The sequence below is a fragment of the Pan paniscus genome, chromosome 23 (genome assembly GCF_029289425.2).
Source record: "Pan paniscus chromosome 23, NHGRI_mPanPan1-v2.0_pri, whole genome shotgun sequence".
In the NCBI taxonomy this organism is placed as follows: Eukaryota; Metazoa; Chordata; class Mammalia; order Primates; family Hominidae; genus Pan; species Pan paniscus.
In genome coordinates this window covers 36,662,999-36,683,100 of record NC_085927.1, presented here as the reverse complement: position 1 = coordinate 36,683,100, position 20,102 = coordinate 36,662,999, and the positions used below count along the sequence as shown (strand labels likewise).

Genomic DNA, 20,102 nt, shown 5'->3' with positions numbered 1-20,102 from the left:
GAGGCTCAGGGAAGGGCAATCATCCCCAAGATCTAACAGCAGGTGTGTGGCAAAGCTGGGATTCAAACTGAAGATTATCAGTAGTCTCAATCCTAAGACTGACTCCAAAGTTCTTTTAAAATTTGGCTGCCCAGAACACTGTTCTGAGAAAGAGCCTGAAAACGCACCCAAGTTCCCAAAAAGAGACAGGCAATCAACTTGCAATGTCGGTCAAGGATGTTGAAGGGAAGAGTGGCGATGTGTGTGGCTTATATTTGCCAGTCCTTCACGATCACACACTAAACTCTATCTTTTTCTCTGTCACCAAGGAACTCTTTGCCTCCCCAATGAAGTATAAGATCCCTGGCAGGCCATGCGCAGTGGCTCAAGCCTGTAATCCCAGCACTTTGGGAGGCTAAGGCGGGCAGATCACGAGGTCAGGAGATCGAGACCATCCTGGCTAACACGGTGAAACCCCGTCTCTACTAAAAATACAAAAAATTAGCCGGGCGTGGTGGTGGGCGCCTGTAGTCCCAGCTACTCAGGAGGCTGAGGCAGGAGAATGGCGTGAATCCGGGAGGCAGAGCTTGCAGTGAGCCGAGACCGCGCCACTGCACCCCAGTCTGGGCAACAGAGCGAGACTCCGTCTCAAAAAAACAATAATAATAAAATAAACAAATTCCCTGGCAATAAGAACCTGGATTTCTGGGAGCACTGCCCTAGGCATAAAGAAGTGTTATTTTTTAAAAATACCACCACGCACAGTGGTGCACGCCTGCAGTCCCAGCTACTCAAGAGGCTGAAGCAAGAGGATCGCTTGAGACCAGGAGATCAAAGCCAGCCTGGGCAACATAGCAAGACCTCATCTCTAAAAAAAAGAAAAGAAAAATAAATACCAATGGTGATAATGGTTGCACAACAATGTGAATGATACCACCAAGATGTTCACTTAGAAATTATTATAGTGGTGAAGTTTTATGTTATGATTATTTTACCAAAATTAAAAAATAAAATACCCTATTATATTGACTTCTAGGGTCACTCTTGAGGAAAGGCTGACTCACCGAGGGAGCCCACCCCTGCTCCTTGAAAATGCCACTGGCTGCCCCCTCTCCCCTAAACAGCACGTCCCTTCTGCTTCATAGGCCACAGTCATGTTTCCAGTGTGAATTGATTTTTAATAGCAAAATGGCATTTTACACAGAAGCAGCTACATTAATGGATGAAAACAAAAATCCAAGTGACGCTCCTTTGTTGAATCCATGTAAAAATCTGATTTTTAATCTACAGAGAAATTTCTACCCACACATTCGGTATCCCCTGGGGGTAATGACATGGAAAACAAACATCTTTTCTGGTCTGTTAAAGTAAAACAATGGGTCCCTGGATAGACTCTCAAGAGGGCCTTTGATGGAATGGAACCAGTCCCCCCACCCCGAAAGCATCCCCCCAGCTCAATATGTCACCATTTACACCAGCACAGCCCTCACATTGGGTCCACAGCACAACCTATTAAGAAAGGATTATAACACCTGTTCGGATTGGGAGGCCAATTCCTCAGCTCTAAGATCCTGCTCATAGCAAGCTTGATGTTCACTAGACTCCAAAGCAGACTGAATGAGGGAGGGGTTGAAGAGAATGTGCCTGCTTGGGCTCAGCCTCCTCTAATATTGTCAAGATGCACACACACTCTTAGAATCTCACAACCATCGCCAATCTCTATGTTGGCCTAGTCCCAATCCTTCTGCCTCTGGGAACAAAAGGTGCATTACCCACCAAGGCATATTTTTCCCTCTCTGGGACCAGGATCAGCTCTTGCAAGCTTACTCCACACTTGTATCTGCCCCTTGCAGCCATGCATGACAAATGGGCTCCTTCCCCAATGGAATTATCTTGTAGACTTGCAGCCTATGACTGTGTTTCCCCTGATCTTCTCCAGGGACTTCCCACCACCATGGGATGACATGTTTTCAAGATTGCTCCCCTTCCGAGCCTTTATTTTCACCTTGGTCCTCTTTACTTTCCAGTCATTGCAGAGATACTTCCAACTGGGGTAGACATGTATGGATTCTGTTTATCAAAAGGTGGACCAAAGGGTCTTCCTAGTTTCAAAAAGTTCTGCTCAGTTGTCTAAAATGTGGCCAGAGCCCATTGCAAACTCCTCTGAGTTCCACCTGGGCTGGAAAAGCCAAATGGCCAGCCTAAAACTCAAATCCACTAACTCCCTTTCTCAGATCATATCCGTCGCTCCCCAAGGCCTAAGGATAAAATCTAAACTTCTTAGCAACCAGACCCGGCACCATGTCCATGTCTCCTATCTCTTGCTACATTCCACATGAACCTTCCAGGACCTCTTTGGATCCTCTCTGATCCCCAGAAACTGGTGTCCACCACTCTCGCTGCCCAGAACTCATCCCCACCCACACTCCACCCAGCCACAGCTCAGCTTAGATGCCTCCCTCTCCAGAAAGCCACCACAGGGTGGATTAGGTGTCTCTCTGTCCCCATTCCACCCCCCTGCACCCAACACACTAGAATTAAAGCTCCTGAAGACCAAATGGTGTTTAACTACCACTACATCCCCAATGCCTGGCACACGCCTGGCACAGAGTAGGTGCACATCAATCTTGTCTGTCTCCTTGGTGCTCCCACAGACCCCTGACCAATCATAACACCCATCTCACTGAATCACTATCTACTTCACCAACTCTCCCACTAGGCTATAAAAGCACCATGACGAAAAAGCCCAGGTGCAGGTCCCAGCGCCCAGAGCAGTGCCTGGCACATAGTAGATCCTTAGCAGCATCAAGCCTTTGCAGTTAAACAAAGAGGACTTTCAGGAATAGGAGGTGTTTCTGAGCTTCCTGCTTTGAGTGAAATGGAGTAAGGCAGCCACTAGAGGATGGCAGGCAGGCACTTTCGGGTGTAGACTACCCCATCCAAGGTCCCTGCCAGCAGCCAAGGCATGTTCTCAAAGCTCTTCCTAAGACATCTTTTCTCTCTTGTGCCCTCTGCAGCTCAGGCCTCTGGATCACCCTTCACCCCCACTGCCAACTACAATTGGTTAGCTCTGAGTCCACAGTTGCCAGAGAAAAGGGCTCTCAGCACCAGACTAGCATTCAACGACCCAAGCAACCTGCCTCTAAGGTCTCTAAGCCAGCCTTTGACCTGTCCCTAAACTGATCCAATCCTCCAGGCCCTGCCTTGAGCTGTCTTCTCCTGCAGACTCTGACTACCAGACTGAGTCAGCAAAACCTTGAACTAGTGCCACCTTTTACCTGCACCTGGAATCCCTTGCGTATGCTCCCTGCCCCTCTACTCCCAAAGGACGTTCCCTCAGTCTAAAGAGATCAAAAGTCCCTTCCAGAAAAACTCTCGTTTCCTCGGTGCAGCTAAATTGCACAGAAGAGTTTATGCTAGAAGAGCTAAAAGTTAGAACAGGAAGCTCAGATAATTTATACTACTAACATGTAAATGACTGACGGAGTTATAACCCTTCTGAATACTCTGATCTAAAGCTTTATGTCCTAGAACTTCCAAAACACAAAGTCCCCAAAATGAAGACTCTAGGCCCTGGCCTGGGGACGGGTGACTCTATACAAAATGGCATATGCTCTGTAGACACCAGACAGGTATTTTAAGGTTTATAAGAGCTGCATCTACTTGTGCAAACTACTGTAGCTATAAGGCTATATTTTTTTAAGAACTGAAACCAAATGCAGACTATGAGGAGTGAAGATATGCCCAATGGCCAAAACCTTGCAAGACTGGCTATACTTCTGACCCCACCTTGGTGGGTACCACTGCTCCATCAGGCCTGGTCCACACCAGAGCCCTGGCACCTCCTTTAGAAAACTACCATCTTTACCGACTTCTGATTGCTCTGACTCAGAGCAGCCACCACGCCCAAAATTGTTAGCTATGCTTTTCCCTGTGTTAGTCAAGTTCAAACCTGTGTTAGCCAAGTTCAAAGCTGTGTTAGCCCCTTCCCAGCCATGCCGACATCCAAGCTGTTAACAGTAACAAGGAATGTTAGACCTGTTGTTAGTCAGAAAAAAATCCACAAGCCATTAGTTTCTGCTGAAAGGAACAGACCAGGAAGGCAGGAGTTAGTCAAGGTGAAGGAAAGGTTAATTAAGAACCGGTCAGGGCCAGGCCAGGAGCCTGGAACCCCCAGACAGGGCCAGGTTGGTTGTTAGTGGTCAGCCCCTGGGGCAGTCAGGGTGAGGCAGGGATTAGCTGGGTGAGAGCAAGAGTTAGTGCAAGGGAGCCAGAGATTAGCCCAAAGAAACCAAGGTGCCTACTGGAGGTGAGGCATGAAATCACCCCCAGGTGTGGCCCCGGCTTAGCGGCTGGCGGGCTCTGGGGGAGGCTGGCTGAGGCAGTGACGTCCGTGGGAACAGAGAGCCAGAGATGCATTCCTGGCCGGCCTGAGCATCTGCGGGAACCCTGTGAGCCCCTGAGGTTCATTTCTTGCTCCCCACTTCTCTCTCCTGCAAACTCCGAGCCCGGGGTAAAGCTGCTTCCCCTCCCCACACCCCTTTTCAACCCGACAACTAACGCCCTCTAGCTTCCGGGAATGGGACGGATCTTTCCCAAGGACTTCCGGTCACGGCCCCACGTCTACTTACGGTGGGGAAAACCGGCCTCTCTCGGCTCCAGAGAGGGGAGACGGCTCTCTAGCTGACTTCCTGTGTGGGAAAGAGTCCTCTCACTGACTTCCGGTGTCAGAAATGTCCCTCTTTCCGGCCTTCAAATATGAGAAATGTTTCTCTGGCCGACTTCCTGTGTACTAAGTACTCCACTCAGTGGTTTTTAGCGTAGAAAAGACCCGCTTCATTGACTTCCGGCGTAAGAAAGGCTCCGCTTTCTGACTTCCGGTGTGGGACACGCCCCTCTGCTAATTTCCGGTGAGGGGCACGCCCCCTCCTGCCTTCCTCGTGGGATACGCCCCCCTCGTGACTTCCTGTGCAGGACAGCTTCTGTCCCTGTCACTTAACAATGGAGAGGATTCTTCCCCAGCTTCCTTCCAGAGGACACAAAAGCTCAGAGCTCCACAGTCTAGAGTCTAGACCAACAGGCCTCCACACTCACGTCCCAGAGATTTCCCTGGTCCCACCTACTCCCAGTGGCAACCAGACTTCTGCACATAGGAGAGATGTCATACTCAGAGTCCAGCCTCCCACATCCACAGGACCACCTCTTCCTCCTCTGAGTCTTGTTAATAGGGCCATCCCCTGCCTTAGACCTGGCCCAGTGGACTCTGATCTTACAAACAGCCAATATGGGGCAGCAAAGTGGGACATCTGTCTACAGGGCCAGTAGCCCCAAGTCATCTGCTTGCCAAAAGGAGGGGGACCAGCCCCCGGGGGGAGCCCAGAGCTCGGCAGGGCTGGGGTTAGTAAGAAGAGAAAACAGGGTTAGTAGGGGCTGGGTTAGTAAGTCAGAGCACAGCACCAGCGGACAGGGCACCTCAGCAGACACACACAGGAGTCGCTAAGAGAAAAGGAAGAACGCACGCAGGTCCGTTAGTTTGTTAAGGGATGATCGGGGTGCAGTTGAGGCACCCCAGGGGTTAGACGGGTTAGTAATCGAACAAAAGAGCTGCCTACAGAAAAGAAAGCTGAGACGGAGGAAGAATATGGGGAAGTGACAGGGATTCAAAGCAAGTGTCTTGCCCCAGGCAGAAGGATCTGTGTGCAGAACACCCAGAGAGGCCAGGACCTAGGCAGCAGACGTGTTCAACCAGGTTTGAGGGGCCTTCCTCCATCCTCATACTTTTTTTTTTTTAAGTGTCTGCCATGTGCTGAGACCCTTATATTGACGGGAATCCTCACTGCAACCTGTAAGGTATCAGAACTCGCATTCTACCACTGAGGAGGCTGGGGTTGAGAGAAGTGAGGTGACTTACTCAAACTCACTCAACAGGAAGTGGCAGAGTTGGTGAGTCTTATTTGCATTCTCTGTCCTGGAACGTGGGTCTGCACAAAGATCCCAGCCCATAGGCAGAGCCTTCTGGAGCCTTGGCTGCCCCCATATCCCAGTCCCTTGAAAGGCCCATGAGCTGCACGGTTAGTAGGATCTGGCTGCGGGGGGGTGGTTAGTAGGGCATGCTCGGGCCTGGTTAGTGGGTTAGTTGGTTGGCAGAAGGCCAGGCACCTCGTCACACGCCACAGCGTCCCGGCTGAGCCCTGGGTTAGTAGGTTAATCACACCATGCAACACTGCCCCAGCCCCTCCAGCTGCAGCTTCAGAGGCCTCCCGCCCCCACCAGCCAGGGAGTGGGGCCTGACCAGGGCAGGGGGTCTAACTCTAAGCCCCCCAGCCCCATCAAAATCAACCCTAACCACATGGACCCTGCCCAAAAGCATGTTGCTTCCCTATTTATTGGCTGTGGGTCTCAGAGCACCCCCTGCAAATATTTCAGCTTCCCTGAAAATGGACCCTACTTGTCCTAGACAGAAACCCCCTGCCTGGTTCTGGTCAGCCCCTTCCCAGAGGGCTGGATCCTGTTACACTCTGACAGACACACGCACACCAGCATCTCTCCGCAAAAGATCTGACAACCGTGCTTAGTAGACATCTCTTCCATCACCGACTGTCAGGCCTCTAGTTTCTCCAACTATTGGCCTGCCCTCCCACCATTAGAAAAAAAAAAAAACTTGCATCAAGCTGGCCTGGCTCCTGGAACCAAGTTGAGACTCCCCCACGCCCACCCGGTCTGCTTCCTTTTCAGCCAATGCTACAAAGCACCTAAGTGTACCCTAATTATGCCATCTTCTATCACTGCTGTACTTTTCCCATAGAAACCCCAGCCTAGCATCTCCCACAGTTCTAAACGATGTTCCATGAGAAAAAGATTCTACGGCCATAAAAGTCAAGGAACACTTCATCCTATGCCCTGTCCCTGAGTATTTGAAATTGCCATTCGCATTTTAAAGGTTCTGATAAGTCCTGCACTACTTCAGTAGTGCAGCGGAATTTGAATTAGAACCTGCTTTTTTTTTTTTTTTTTTAAGGAGCAATGATATTTCCTAGAAGTTACTTTAAGAATTTCCCTAGAGGGTCGGGTATCATCTCAGCCAGATCTTTCTCATCCTTCAAGGCCCTGTTTGGTACAGCTTGCTAGGAAGCTGTTCCAGACTGCAGCAGCCCTCTCTGGGGTCTCTCTACCACTTCCCAGGCACTCAGAACTTGTGCCTCAGTAGACTGTTTTGTGGCACTGTCCCATTCTCTGATTCTCCATGTGAGCTGGTTTTATCCCATCCAGCATGGCTGTGAAATCCTAAAGGTTCAAACCCCAGCCACTCTTCACCTATATTTCCCCCAAATGGCTAGCACGGGAAAGGGCCCAAAGTAGGTGCTCAGTGCTGATGAGAGAGTAGAATTTAAATACCCCAGGAAGCATTGTGAGTTACTACAGAGGCCATGAAATGCTGCCACCTCCCCAAGCTGATTAAAGAGTGATACTAGGAAAATAGGTAGGGAAGGGCTAATCAGAAATGCCTCTGGTTCAGAAGATGCTGAGTTTTAAAGTCCAGAGAGCCAAAAAAAAAAAAAAAAAAAAAAAAAGATAAACCCTAAGTCTATACTCCCAGATGGATGGGAGCATTTGCTGAGCACCTACTGGGAGTCAGGCACTGTGCTAGGCACACAATCTCACTGAATTCTCCCTGCACCTGACAGGCAAGCACATTCCTTCCATTTCACAGAGCATCGGAGGCTCAGAGGTGAAGTAACTTGCCCAGGGTTGTAGCCCAGGCCCTTCTCAGGACACGGCTCTCCCAGGGCCTCCGCCTCCCTGCACTGAGCCCTGCCAGTTCCATATGTCCTCCGAAGCACTCCTGAGCCACCCCAGCATGGTACCTGCCCCTCTCCGTGTCTGCTTCCCATACCTCTGCTCCTCTTCCCCATCCCTGGGTGGGGGCGGGGAATTCTGAAGGGGAGAAGGCTCTGACTTTCCATGTTTGCGGTGACCACCCTGTTAAGGACTGAATGGTGTCCCCTCCCCCAAATGCATATGTTGAAGCAGTAGCCTGCTATGTGACTGTTTTTGGAGATGGGACCTTTAAGGGGTTAAGGTTAAATGAGGTCATAGGTTTAAGCCCTAATATGGTGATATTAGTGTCTTTATAAGAAGAGGAGGAGACACCAGAGCCTGCTCATGCTCTCTGTCCCTCTCCACAGAGAAAAGACCATGTGAGGACATAGTGAGAAGGTGCCACCTGCAAGCCAAGGAGAGAGGCCTCACCAGAAACCAAGTCTAACACCTTGATCTGGACTTTCCAGCCTCCAGAACTGGCAGAAAATAAATTCCTGATGTTTAAGCCATCCAGTCTGTGGCATGGTGCTGTGGCAGCCCAAGCTGATGAATAGTACACACCACTCCCCATTCTGGGAAAAAGGACATCTGGCTTTTAAACTTGCCTAAGGGAGGCCACAAGCTGCTCTCTTGCAAATGCTGGGACTGTCTCCTCTGGAGGGAGCTGGAATTGCAGATTGTGGGGCCTGTCCTGCCACCTTCTGTTCCCCAAGAACAGAATCCAGGAGCAGTGCAACTAGAAGCAGCGATCTGATTGAAGAAGAGTGTCCTGAGACTGGGCTAAGGTGACCCCTCAAGCCTTTGGGTAAGACTGGTTCCCTTTGGATGGCAGGAAAAAAAACCCAGGGCCACCTGTCTCTTTCTAGTGAATTTCCCTAGCCTAAATCTTATCTCTTAAAGACCCTCTCTTTTCAGGATGGTGCACTCTCAGCCCCTCTGGCTGCCCCTCCCAGAGTTCAACAGCACAGGGGGAAGGCTCCAGCTCCTCCCAGATCCTGACTGTCTCCTCTTTGTAACCATCAGGGAGAGGAAAAGCATGGAAAAGCCCCACCAAGGAAGTCCCCCACAAAATGACAATTACGCACTGAGCAAATGGAGACAAAGGACTCCAGCCAGCGGCACCCGAGGAGCTGCATCTGCCCTCTGCCTGACAGCCCCTCCCCGACTCCCATCCTTGTTCCTGTCCCCATCCTGTAGGGTCCTTTGAGACCCAGCCTTGGGGAAAGTGTGGTCAGTGGGGACTTGGCCCAGGCCAGGCTCTGTCTGGTCACCGGCAGAAACGCGAGGAGGAATCAAGTTCACATGGGGCAGGAAAGGGCCCTCAGACCCAGACAATAGGGCCCAGCAGGCAGGGCCCGAGCAGGTGAGGAGGGAGTAGTGGGCTGCCAGGCCTCCCTCATACCCCTGGAGCTGTCCTCCAGAGCCAGATCAGTCATCTGCTGAGCATCAACCAGGAAGAGTTCCTATCCATGGGAGGCTCCATCCCAACAGGCGTGAAGAGGATGAGATCTTCAGGGAGTCACCCAGCAGGCTAGAAAACCACCGGAGTCTGACCGCTAAGTCACTGTGGCCAGAATCCAAGGTCACCCGAGGTCCAAAGAGAAGTCCAGGCCAGGAGTCCTGGAGATGCGGCCCAGATGGAGCCACCTGGGGGAGAAGACAGCGAGTGAGGATGAGGCCACAGCCTCCATCCCCAACTTCCCACATCCCCCCAGCCTAATTCTGCATCTGAGGGGACACATGTTCAGAGATCCCCCCAGTCTCTCTCTCATGCCCCCAGCACACACACAGGGTGGAAGTGAGGGTTTTGGACATGAAAAATTTTTAGAAGAAACTTAGGCCAGGCACAGTGACTCCCACCTGTAATCCCAGAACTTTGGGAGGCTGAGGAAGGAGGATCACTTGAGCCCAGGAGTTCAAGACCAGCCTGGGCAACATAATGAGACTCTGTCTCTACAAAAAATAAGCCAGGCATGGTAGCATGCACTTGTAGTCCCAGCTACCCAGGAGGCTGAGGTGGGAGGATGTATTGAGCCCTGGAGTTCAAGGCTGCAGTGAGCCGTGATCATAACACTGTACTCTACCCTGGGCAACAGAGTGAGACCCTGTCTCTGAGAAAAAGGAAAAAAAAAGTTGTCTAAAAAGAGGAAGCAATGAAAGCTGAGAATACCCCACTAGGCAGGGTTAGCTCAGGGGACCAGAGGAAAAGCAGTAAAGGGAGCCCATAGCAAGCTCCAGGAGCATCATGGGCAGAGACGGGGCAAGGGTTTGAGTGGATGGGAAGGACTTTCAGAGGCCTTTGATGGCTTCAATTCATTTTACAACATTCCCACTGGGAGGATCTCTGCACACCACCACCCCCAACATACACACACACACGCGCATACACACACATACACGCGCACACACATGCACGCATGCACACACACGCACATGCACACACACACACAGGCATGCACACACATGTGCACACGCACACACACACACACTGCTCCCAGGACGAGGAGCTCACCCCCTTGCCGAGACTGTAATAAAGCGTGTTCTGACATGAAGATCTGAGCAGATGGGATCATGTCTCTGGGTTCACCTCTGCGTCCCCAGCATCTGGCTCAGAGAAGTTGCTTGGTCCATGCCGGTGCTGAATGAAGGGACTTGCTAAATTCTCTGCTCGAGCTCACCCACAATGGTCTTGATTCCATCCCACCCACCCCCACCAAGACCACACAGAGCAAGCATTCCAGCCACCTGGCTCCCTGGCCATCTTCTCACGAGCAGGAGCGTTCTGGGCCTGAGGAGGGGGCACAGGTGAGAAGACAACCTACCCCCATGAAACCAAGCTCCATGTGACCTCCCTCCCTCCCTCCCCACATCCCTCTCAGGCTTACCTGGCAGCATCCAGCCGACACACAGGCAGCCCAGGCTCCCAGCTCCTTCCTTCCCCACACAGACCCCACAGGCCCATCCTGGAAGACAAAAGAGCCAACCACACCGCAGGAGAAAACTGCACCCAGGCCCCCTCCCCAGGCCCAGGCCTTGCCAGAACTCCCTGCTGAAGAAAGAAGGACCAGGAGCCAGGGAGGCTGGGCCCAGGCACCCCACCCTCCACCTCTCTTTATTCCACCCCAGAACATCCTTAAAAGGTGAGGGGAGAAGGGTTCCCAGGTTCCCTTCACTCACTCCCTGTTTCCCAACAACAGCAGAATGTGACCCAGGAGAAAGTAGGACAAACTCAGCAGCTTGGTGATAGCTGAATAGCAGCTGAACGGAGAGTCAGGAATCCAGAATTCTGATCCCAGCTCTGCTCCTGCCACACTGGGTGGCCCTGGAACCCTTCCTGCCTTGACATTCACTCAAGGTGCACGGTAATCACCCATTGTTTGAAGCAATGGATGGGAAATGGAAGGGACCCTTCTGCCCAGCCTCAGTTATTTTTCTGCTCCCCCTCCTTCTCCCCTGCCCTTTCCTGATGCCCCATGCACCAGAGGAAATTCGGGGAACCAGAGGCTGGACTAGGACTGTGTCACCAGTCTGGAGAAGACCAAAGAATGACCACTAATCCTGACCTAGGACCATCTGCCAGGTTTTGTTTTTGGTAACAACTGTGCTGTCTTCATCAACTGGCAGACCTGAGTCAGGAGAGTCAGGGAGCTCTCTCAGCATATCTTCAGAGCTTGCTGTCAGCACCTGGGAGTGGGGGCACGAGTCCAGAACTGGAGATGAGCTCAGACACTTGCACTGAGAAAAATGCATCTAAAGTCACAGTGTTAACTCTTCACTTAACTGTAAGGCCAAGGAGCCCTGTCTAAGGTTTATAAATATGATCACAAAGTGCTGAAACTGAGAAGAGAAGGGCTGGTTCACATCATCAGGGAGTCCCCAGCCTCCTTCTAATAGCAGTTCTACAAGTACACAAGATGAAGTCATTTAACTCAGCCTTCAAAAGTTCCAGACGGTAATGTTTATAAAATACTAGCCCTAATGCCAAATGTGAAGTGTGAAAATCACCCTTTCTGGGACCCCACAAAATGGGGACAGGCTCTTTCTTTCTTCCATAGAGGTAGAAAAGAGAATGAGCTACATCACCCATTTCCCCTCCCACTTTGGTATTCTAGGATACTACACTTTCCTGCACAGACCAGAAGAGGGCAGGCTGGTAGGCTATGGGCTGGTAAGTTTAAATACTTATCTGCAAAGATGCTTCTCAGTGTGGTTGTGAACGTCCTGAAGAACCTGGAAATTCCCTTCTGTCTCCTCTGTCCCAGGAACTTGCTGCTCTCTGTAAATAGATCCTGGACTGCTCAGAGGAGCCTGGCTTGATCCACAGTGACCCTTTCCCCTCGCTCTGTGGACCTAGAGTCATCATATTAATAAGGTGATGGAGTTTTCAAGGGACCTTTAGCTGACACCGTCTTAGAGGGTACAAAGGAAGGTATGGGCTTTGGGGCTAGAGAAACCTGGAGGAAACTGTGGCTCTCTCACTCCTACGTACTCAATGTGTGACTCAAAGTTAATTAGTTTTCTTTCTTTCTTTTTTTTTTCTGGAGACAGGATCTCACTCTGTCACCCAGGCTGGAGTGCAGTGGCATGATCTCGGCTCGCTGCAACCTCTGCCTCCTGGGTTCAAGTGATTCCCCTGCCTAAGCCTCCTAAGTAGCTGAGATTACAGATGTGTGCCACCACGCCCGGCTAACTTATTTTTTTTTTAGTAGTAGAGACAGGGTTTCACCATGTTGGCCAGACTGGTCTTGAACTCCTAACCTCAGGCAGTCCACTGGCCTCAGCCTTCCAAAGTGCTGGGATTACAGGCATGAGCCACCACACCTGTCCAAAGTTAATGATTTTCAAAGCTTAGCCAGTGCCTGGCACACAGTACATGTTCCAAAAATTATTTTCACCACTCAATGATTTAAACTTTAAGTAAATCTGTGTGTGATATTTATGTTCCAGAAATATAAGCCATATTTATCCTGTAGCATTATATGTATATACCACAGTTAGGCAGCACTGATCAAATTAAAATCCCCTATCTTGATGAATGGAAAAGCAAAGTCTGGCTTATCCACACAACGGAATCTACTCATCAATAAAAAGGAACAAACTATTAATACATACTACAACATGGATGAACCTTACAAACATCATGCTGAGGGAAAGAAGCTAGGCTCAACAGAACACATATTGTATGATCTCATTTATACAAAATATCCAGAAAAGGAAAATCTACCGAGATGAGAAATAGATTTGTGGTTCCTGGGGTTAAGGATGGGATGTGGATGAACAGTAAATGGGTATGAGAGATCTTACTGGGGTAACGGAACTGTTCCAAAACTGATTTATGGTGAAGGTTGCACAACTTGGTACATTTATTAAAAATCATTGAATGGGTGAGTTATATGACTTTTAAACTATGCCTCAATAAAATTGGATAGAACAGGAATTGAACTACTGAGACATGCAACAGGAAGTATGAGCCTCAGCTGGGCGCAGTGGCTCACACCTATAGTCCCAGCACTTTGGGAGGCCGAGGCGACCACTCGAGGTTAGGAGTTCGAGACCAGCCTGGCCAACACGGCAAAGCCCCATCTCTACTAAAAATATAAAAATCAGCCGGGTGTGGTGGTGCACACCTGTAATCCCAGCTACTCGGGAGACTGAGGCAGGAGGGCAGGAGAATCACTTGAACCCAGCAGGCGGAGGTTGCAGTGAGCCGAGATGGCTCCACTGCACTGCAGCCCAAACAACAGAGTGAGATCTTGTCTCAAAAAAAAAAAAAAAAAAAAAAAAAAAGAGCTGAACACAGAAGCGTCCATATATATGGAACATTAAAAAAAAAAAAAAAAAGAATCCAATCTACTTCTGAGAAAGCAGGTCAGTGGTTTCCTGGGACTGGGGCTGGGGCTGGGGCTGAGAGGGGATTGGCTGGGAAGGAATACAGGGGAACATTTTAGAACGATGAAAATGTTCTACATCCTGATTGTGGCAATGGTTACACAGGTGTATACCTTTGTCAAAACACATTGAAATGTGTGCTTTAAACGGGTGCATTTCCTTGTATGTAAATTATACCTCAATAAAGTTATTTTTGTAAAACTCATTTGTATGTGATGAAAGAGGACTGGAACTAAAAAGTGCCAGATCAAAGGCCGCACAAAGAACCAGTTGTGAGCACCAGGGCCTCATCATCTCAGCTTTCACTAGGCCACACAGACCACCCACTTCAAGCCAAGGTCAGTCGGGAAAGCCACGATTGGGGAACTGGAACCCAGAGGGTCATCAGAAGTCTCTCCCACCTTAAGATTCAGGAGGTCTCAGGACATACGGATTTCGTGATGGATCTGATCTCAAAGCATTAAGCTGGTCTCTACCATCCCCAGTAGACACAGGAAGAGAGGGAGGATCACCTTGGTTACTCCTGTGATGCCGACGGGGTCATGGTGGCCACATGAACGTGTCTGGAACCACATGGGTGGACAGATGCCTCCAACTGTCATCAAGAGAAAAAGAGACAGCAGTGAGAGAATAAATACATACCCATGGGTACAGTGGAGAATAGATGCTAAGGTCCTGTTTCAAATCACAGCGTTTCCCAAAACTGATCTCCTTGGATGCAGATCAAAAGCAGAACAGGAAACAAGGAGGTATTTTGATCAGGCCAGTGTCAACCAATACATCCTAACATGGGTTTTATGGCATGGATTCCTGTGCTGCTCTGCCACCGGCAAACTGTGTGACCTTGACCAAGTCCTTTACCACAGTGAGCCTCAGTCTTCTCATCCACAAACTAAGGATAATAACAGTGCCCACCTCACAGGGTTGTCATGAGGATCAAATGAGAAGATGAATGAGACTTAGCTTGAATTCTACCATTTTCTTACATCATTATTATTATTATCACCGACCACACAGTTCATTAACACTACCCATGAGATATTCATTTTTCCCCCTAAACAGCATGTACTGTTCTTAGTAATGGATGGGCAGCTGCCAGGGAAACATACATTTGTTGCATTTTAGAATCCCTCTGGGTTTTTGGTCTTTTTCCCCGACTCTGGAATAAAATGACTACTCAGAGATCTGAGACGTACAAGAGATGTTGGCCCAAATTGCCTTGGATGAGCCAGCACCCAGAGATAACGGAAGCTCCAGAGAATAATGAAAATGTGCCACGCGCCTCGCAGGAGACATGCTGGGGGAAGCAGATGCTTCTGCAGAGGAGAATTAAAGCGCTGTTTCTTTACGAATTCAAACACAATGTCCACAAAAGAGGAGATTCAGAATTCAAATCTCCTTCAAACAAGGGAACCCCTGCGGTGGAGAGAGAGGAAAGAAAACCAAGAAGAAGGAAAAGGAAGCTAAACTAACACTTATTAAGAACAGATGCTAATTGGGAGTGTCTTTATCTACATGGCAAAACAAGCTGGGTTTTATTATCCCCACTTTACAGATGAGGAAACTGAGGTTCAGTTAGAAAATAAGGCAACCGGGATTCTAAACAGGCCTGTTGGACCCCAAAGGGGCAGAAGGTGTGTTCAAATAGGGGCAGGGACTGGGCGCAGTGGCTCACACCATAATCCCAGCACTTTGAGAAGCAGAGGCAGGAGAATTGCTTGAGGCCAGGAGTTCACAATCAGCCTGGGTAACAGATCAAGGCTCTGCCTCTACAAAAAATTCAAAAATTAGCTGGGCGTGGTTATGTGTACCTGTGCCTGTGGCTATTTGGGAGGCTTCAACAGGAGGACCGCTTTAACCCAGGAGGTAGAGGCTGCAGTGAACCGCGATTGCTCCACTGCATTCCAGCCTGGGTGACACAGCAGATCCATGTATATGTGTGTGTGTATATATATATATATATATATATATATATATATGGATCTATATAGATCCATATATATATGGATTAAATGATAAAAGATCCAAGGAAGGTATATGTAAACTGCAAACTCGATGGCCATCTGCATTACTATTACTGTGAGAAAACTGGCCCATGATTGATAAATCATCTCTGTTCAGTTTATGCCGGTTGCTTTCACAGTCTGTAGGCAAATGATTGAGTTCACTTTTAGGAGAGTGGCATAGTGTAGTAGTTACAAACACATGTTTCAGAGTCAAACAAGATACGGGTTGACATCCTGACTGCACAGCTAATTCGCTGCGTAGCCCTGGGCTCATCACTTCACCTCTCTGAGCCTGTTTCCCACCTGCAATGCCTAATCCCTGCCTTATCATGGAGTCTCCATGAGGCAGCACTCAGCAAGAACCTTGATAAACGGTAACAAAGTGGTAGTTAGGGTTAGTTACTACTCATCATCTCCTCCACACCTTTGAGTATACAATAGCTCAGCACCCACCTCCCTTCCATGACTCATCTGGTAGCTTCCAGAGGGGCCCACCTGGCACCACAAGGGATAAGGGGAAGCCTGCCTCATCTGATCTGATCAGAGTGGGATGGGATAGGGAGACAGATGTCACTCTTAGCCAGACTTCGCCTCTGCTCTTGAGAATCTCTGGCTATTGTTCCTCGGAGCTCAAGCTGACAGATGAGTCAGGCCTCAGAGACAAGGGAAGGGATCCTCTTGAAACAAAGACTGGCTTACAAGTTATTCACCAGCCCATTGAATCTGCACAATGGACCCAATGCCCCAGAAACACGCTGCTCGAACAGGCTAATAATCACCCAGGAGACAAACCAGCAGCCTCAACAGAAATAAAAGCAAATCACTAAGTATCCATACAAGACTCAGGTGCTACGTAAGTGAACTCAGCTGACACCCAGTGGGTGCACGATAACATTCACTAGCTTTAGTAAGCACCTACAGGGCACTGAACATGCACTGGTTCATAGCCTCATGGCCGCTTTTTAAAACCGGGATTGTGATTGCCACTTTATAGATGAGGAAACTGAGGCTCAGAAAAGGGAGATTACTCCCTGACTGAAGTGGACACACATGGAGAGAAGGATTTGCACACGGACCTGCGTAACTCTCAGCTGCTTCTCTTTCCACCACTCTGCACTGTCTTGATGAATAAGTAAATTCAAAGAGTGTAATCCTGCCCTGGGAAGAAGCATGGATCACAGCCAGAGAAAGGACCTTAAAATGAAGGCGCAGAAGAAAAGAAAAATTGGAAACAACTAGCAGGACCAACAATAGGGAACTGACGAAGTAGACCATGTTTATCTCCTCCATGAAACACTGAAATCTCTCATAATGATTTCTGCAAAGGTCGTAATAACATGGAGAAACACATCTGATGTAACTTTTCAAAAGCAGTATACATATAATGCAATTTCTTTTCTTCTTCTTCTTTTTTTTTTTTTTTTTTTTGAGACAGTCTCCGTCACCCAGGCTAGAGTACGGTGGCGTAATCTCTGCTTATTGCAACCTCCGCCTCCTGGATTCAAGTGATCCTCCTGCCTCAGCCTCCAGAGTAGCTGGGCTATAGGCACATGCCACCATGCACAGTTAATTTTTGTATTTTTAGTAAGACAGGGTTTCGCCATGTTGACCAGGCTGGTCTCGAACTCCTGACCTCAGGTGATCCACCCACCTCAGCTTCCCAAAGTGCTAGGATTACAGGCGTGAGCCACCATGCCCAGCCAATTTCAATAATAGAAAATATACCAGAGAGAAATACATGAAAATGAAGTTTTCAGGCCAGGTGTGGGGGCTCACGCCTGTAATCCCAGCATTTTGGGAGGCTGAGGCGGGCAGATCACTTGAGGTGAGGAGTTCGAGACCAGCCTGGCCAACATGCCAAAACCCCGGCTCTACAAAAAATCCAAAAATTAGCTGGGCATGGTGGCACATGCCTGTGGTCCCAGCTACTTGGGAGGCTGAGGCACAAGGATCACTTGAACCCAGGAGGTGGAGGTTACAGTGAGCCAAGATCACACCACTGCACTCCAGCCTGAGCAAAAAGTAAGGCTCTGTTTCAAAAAAAAAAAAAAAGAAAGAAAGAAAGAAAAAGAAAAAAAGAAAATGGAGTTTTCTTCTTTTTTTTTGTCTTTTCTAAATCCTCTACAATTATCATGCATTTTATTAAACTTATTGAATTTGTCTTTTAAAATCGGAAAAAATTATAAAAATTCTCATGTATTTTTACTTATTTATTTTAGAGACAGGGGTCTCACCATGTTGCCCAGGCTTGGCTTGAACTCCTGGGTTCAAGCCATCCTCCCGCCCCAGCCTCCCAAAGTGCTGGAATTGCAGGTGTTAGCCACCGTACCCAGCCCAAAATTCTCATTTTTAATGCAAGCATAGAGAATTATTCTCCTAAAGCTGGCGGTAAGGGGTTATGGTTGTTTTGGGGGACTGTGAAGACTTCACCACTCTTCCCTGTTAAGGAGTAGGGTTAAGGCTTAAAATGAGTAGATTTCAGAACAGTTCTCAATGGCAAGGATCACTAAATAGTAAAATAGGCGGGCATGGGGGACATGGAAGGTGTTTACATAAAATGCTTTCAACATGAAATTAACCAAACTTAGAGTGGGATCAATTCAATGCCACACAAAGCTAGGAGCTGGCAAAGTGTCCGGAAATGGTTTGCCCAGGCTGCTGGATGATTCTGCCTAGAAGGGTGAGGGGCGAGGTGGGGGCACTCTTCCCTCAACCAAGCATCTGCCCACCTGCAGGATGAGGATGAGGAGGTCTGAGTAAACATCAGATACCCAGCCCCACCCCAAACCTGCTGACTCATTCTCCTTGCCACGTGGCTCAGACATCTGCTTACTGGAAGCAACGCCCCTAAAGTCTGAGAACCACTGTCCTCAGGTTTCCCTGTCTGTCAAGTGGAATTACTCATCCCTGCCCTGCGTCTACCCCCGCCTCCCTCCCTGGGCCATCGCGGGGCTCCCAGATGCTCCCAAACGGGAATGCGCTTTGCAAAGCACTGAGTCCAGAGCAAGTGTTTTGCTTTGAGCCGTGCTCAGTCCCAGCCTGGCCCCGAGAAAAAACAAAGCCGTTCCCTCAAGTTCTCTCGCAGTCCTCCCTCTCATACTTCCTCCCCTCCCGCCGCAGCAGGTGGGGGCGTTTTCCCCGCGGCGGCACTGCAGTGGGGTGTGCGCGCCAGCAATCCCAGGCGCCGGGCAGCCTCGGATCCGGAGCCTGGGATGAGGGTGGGGAATCCAGGGCGCGCCCCCCAGGCCTCCTCCTGCACAATCCCAGAAACAATTTCTCTACCCCAGGGCCCTCCGCTGGAAGAGGGGAAAGGTCTGGCCCCTTTCTTCCCAAATCCCCAGCCTCTCCAGGGAGTGTCCTGGAGCCGAGGAGAGGTAGAGAGAATCGAGCTGGTGGGTTCCGGGATCTCCTCAGACCCTTTAGGAGATGCAACATGGGCTTTAGAGTCCTACATATCTGGATTCACAATCACTGGCTGTGTGACCTTGGAGGTGTCGATAACCCTCTCTGAATCTCCATTTCTTCATCTTTAAAATGGGGTTGTTTCTTACCACCTCGTGGGACTGTTGTGATAACGCTTGCAAAGCACCAAGCACGTCCCTGCGTAGAGTAACCTCTCCATAAACTGATGTCACTGTTGTTTTCAACGAGGGTGAGTTACCTACCAGCCCTCTCCATCCTTTTGGAGCCAAATTTGACGCCGGACATCTGGGAAGTGAAGGAATGGCAGGCTCGGGGGGGTTGGGGCGGGGGCGGGCTGAGTATGAGGGAAGGGGAGCTCAAGGACCCTGCCCCGCCACCCCACCCCCACCTCCAGTTCCGAGACCCTCTGGGCTCTGCCCGTGGCTTGGCCAGTTAATTGCTAACCTGGTGGACCGAGAAGGTCCGCGGGTCCACCTCCCAAATTGTGTCTTGTGTCGTCGGAAGGAAAGGGTCTTTGTTCCCCCTCATAATCATGATTGCAAGATCCCCATTCGCACTGGACTCCCAAAGCATCCTCCCCTTGCCTGACCTCACCCCCCATCCCAGCCAGAGTCTTGGCTGTGTTTGAGAATTACAGGCTGTAAAGCCTCTTCATCCATCCAATGCGGGACACTTCAGGCGGCGTTTGCATCCCTGAACCCAGCCCTGGGACTCTGGGACCTACCCTCGACCCCAGCCTTGGGGAATTAGGCTGTTCCCCGTTAGGGGACAAGGACACTTGGGAAGGAAGGCTGCTAGGATGGGGCGACGTCTTACCTCGGGTCCGCGGTCCTGCGGCGCTAGTGCAGAGGGCTCTTTGTGCCCCGGCTCACAGCGCAGAACTGGGGGAGCCCCTGCAAGCGCCTCCCATCTCAAACTCCTCCCCGCACTCGTCCGCAGCCTCCCTCCCTCTGGTCCCGCGAGCGCAGCCGGCGTCGTCTTTGT

The 20,102-nt window shown here is 49.7% G+C and overlaps 1 long non-coding RNA gene across 3 annotated transcripts; it reads right to left on the bottom strand.

Moving 5' to 3' along the window:
- Positions 1–1,136: 1,136 nt before the first annotated feature.
- LOC100979153 (uncharacterized) lies at positions 1,137–20,102 on the bottom strand. 3 transcript variants are annotated; one of them, XR_008622632.2, is made up of 6 exons: positions 19,935–20,102; positions 14,202–14,284; positions 10,686–12,076; positions 10,546–10,588; positions 10,313–10,438; positions 1,137–9,447 (listed from the first exon to the last, which is right to left on the bottom strand). It is a non-coding gene; the product is annotated as an uncharacterized LOC100979153 (long non-coding RNA). The 3 variants fall into 3 exon arrangements; XR_157128.6 differs by lacking the exon at positions 10,546–10,588; XR_008955191.2 differs by lacking the exon at positions 10,546–10,588 and having other exon boundaries at positions 10,686–12,150; positions 19,935–20,091.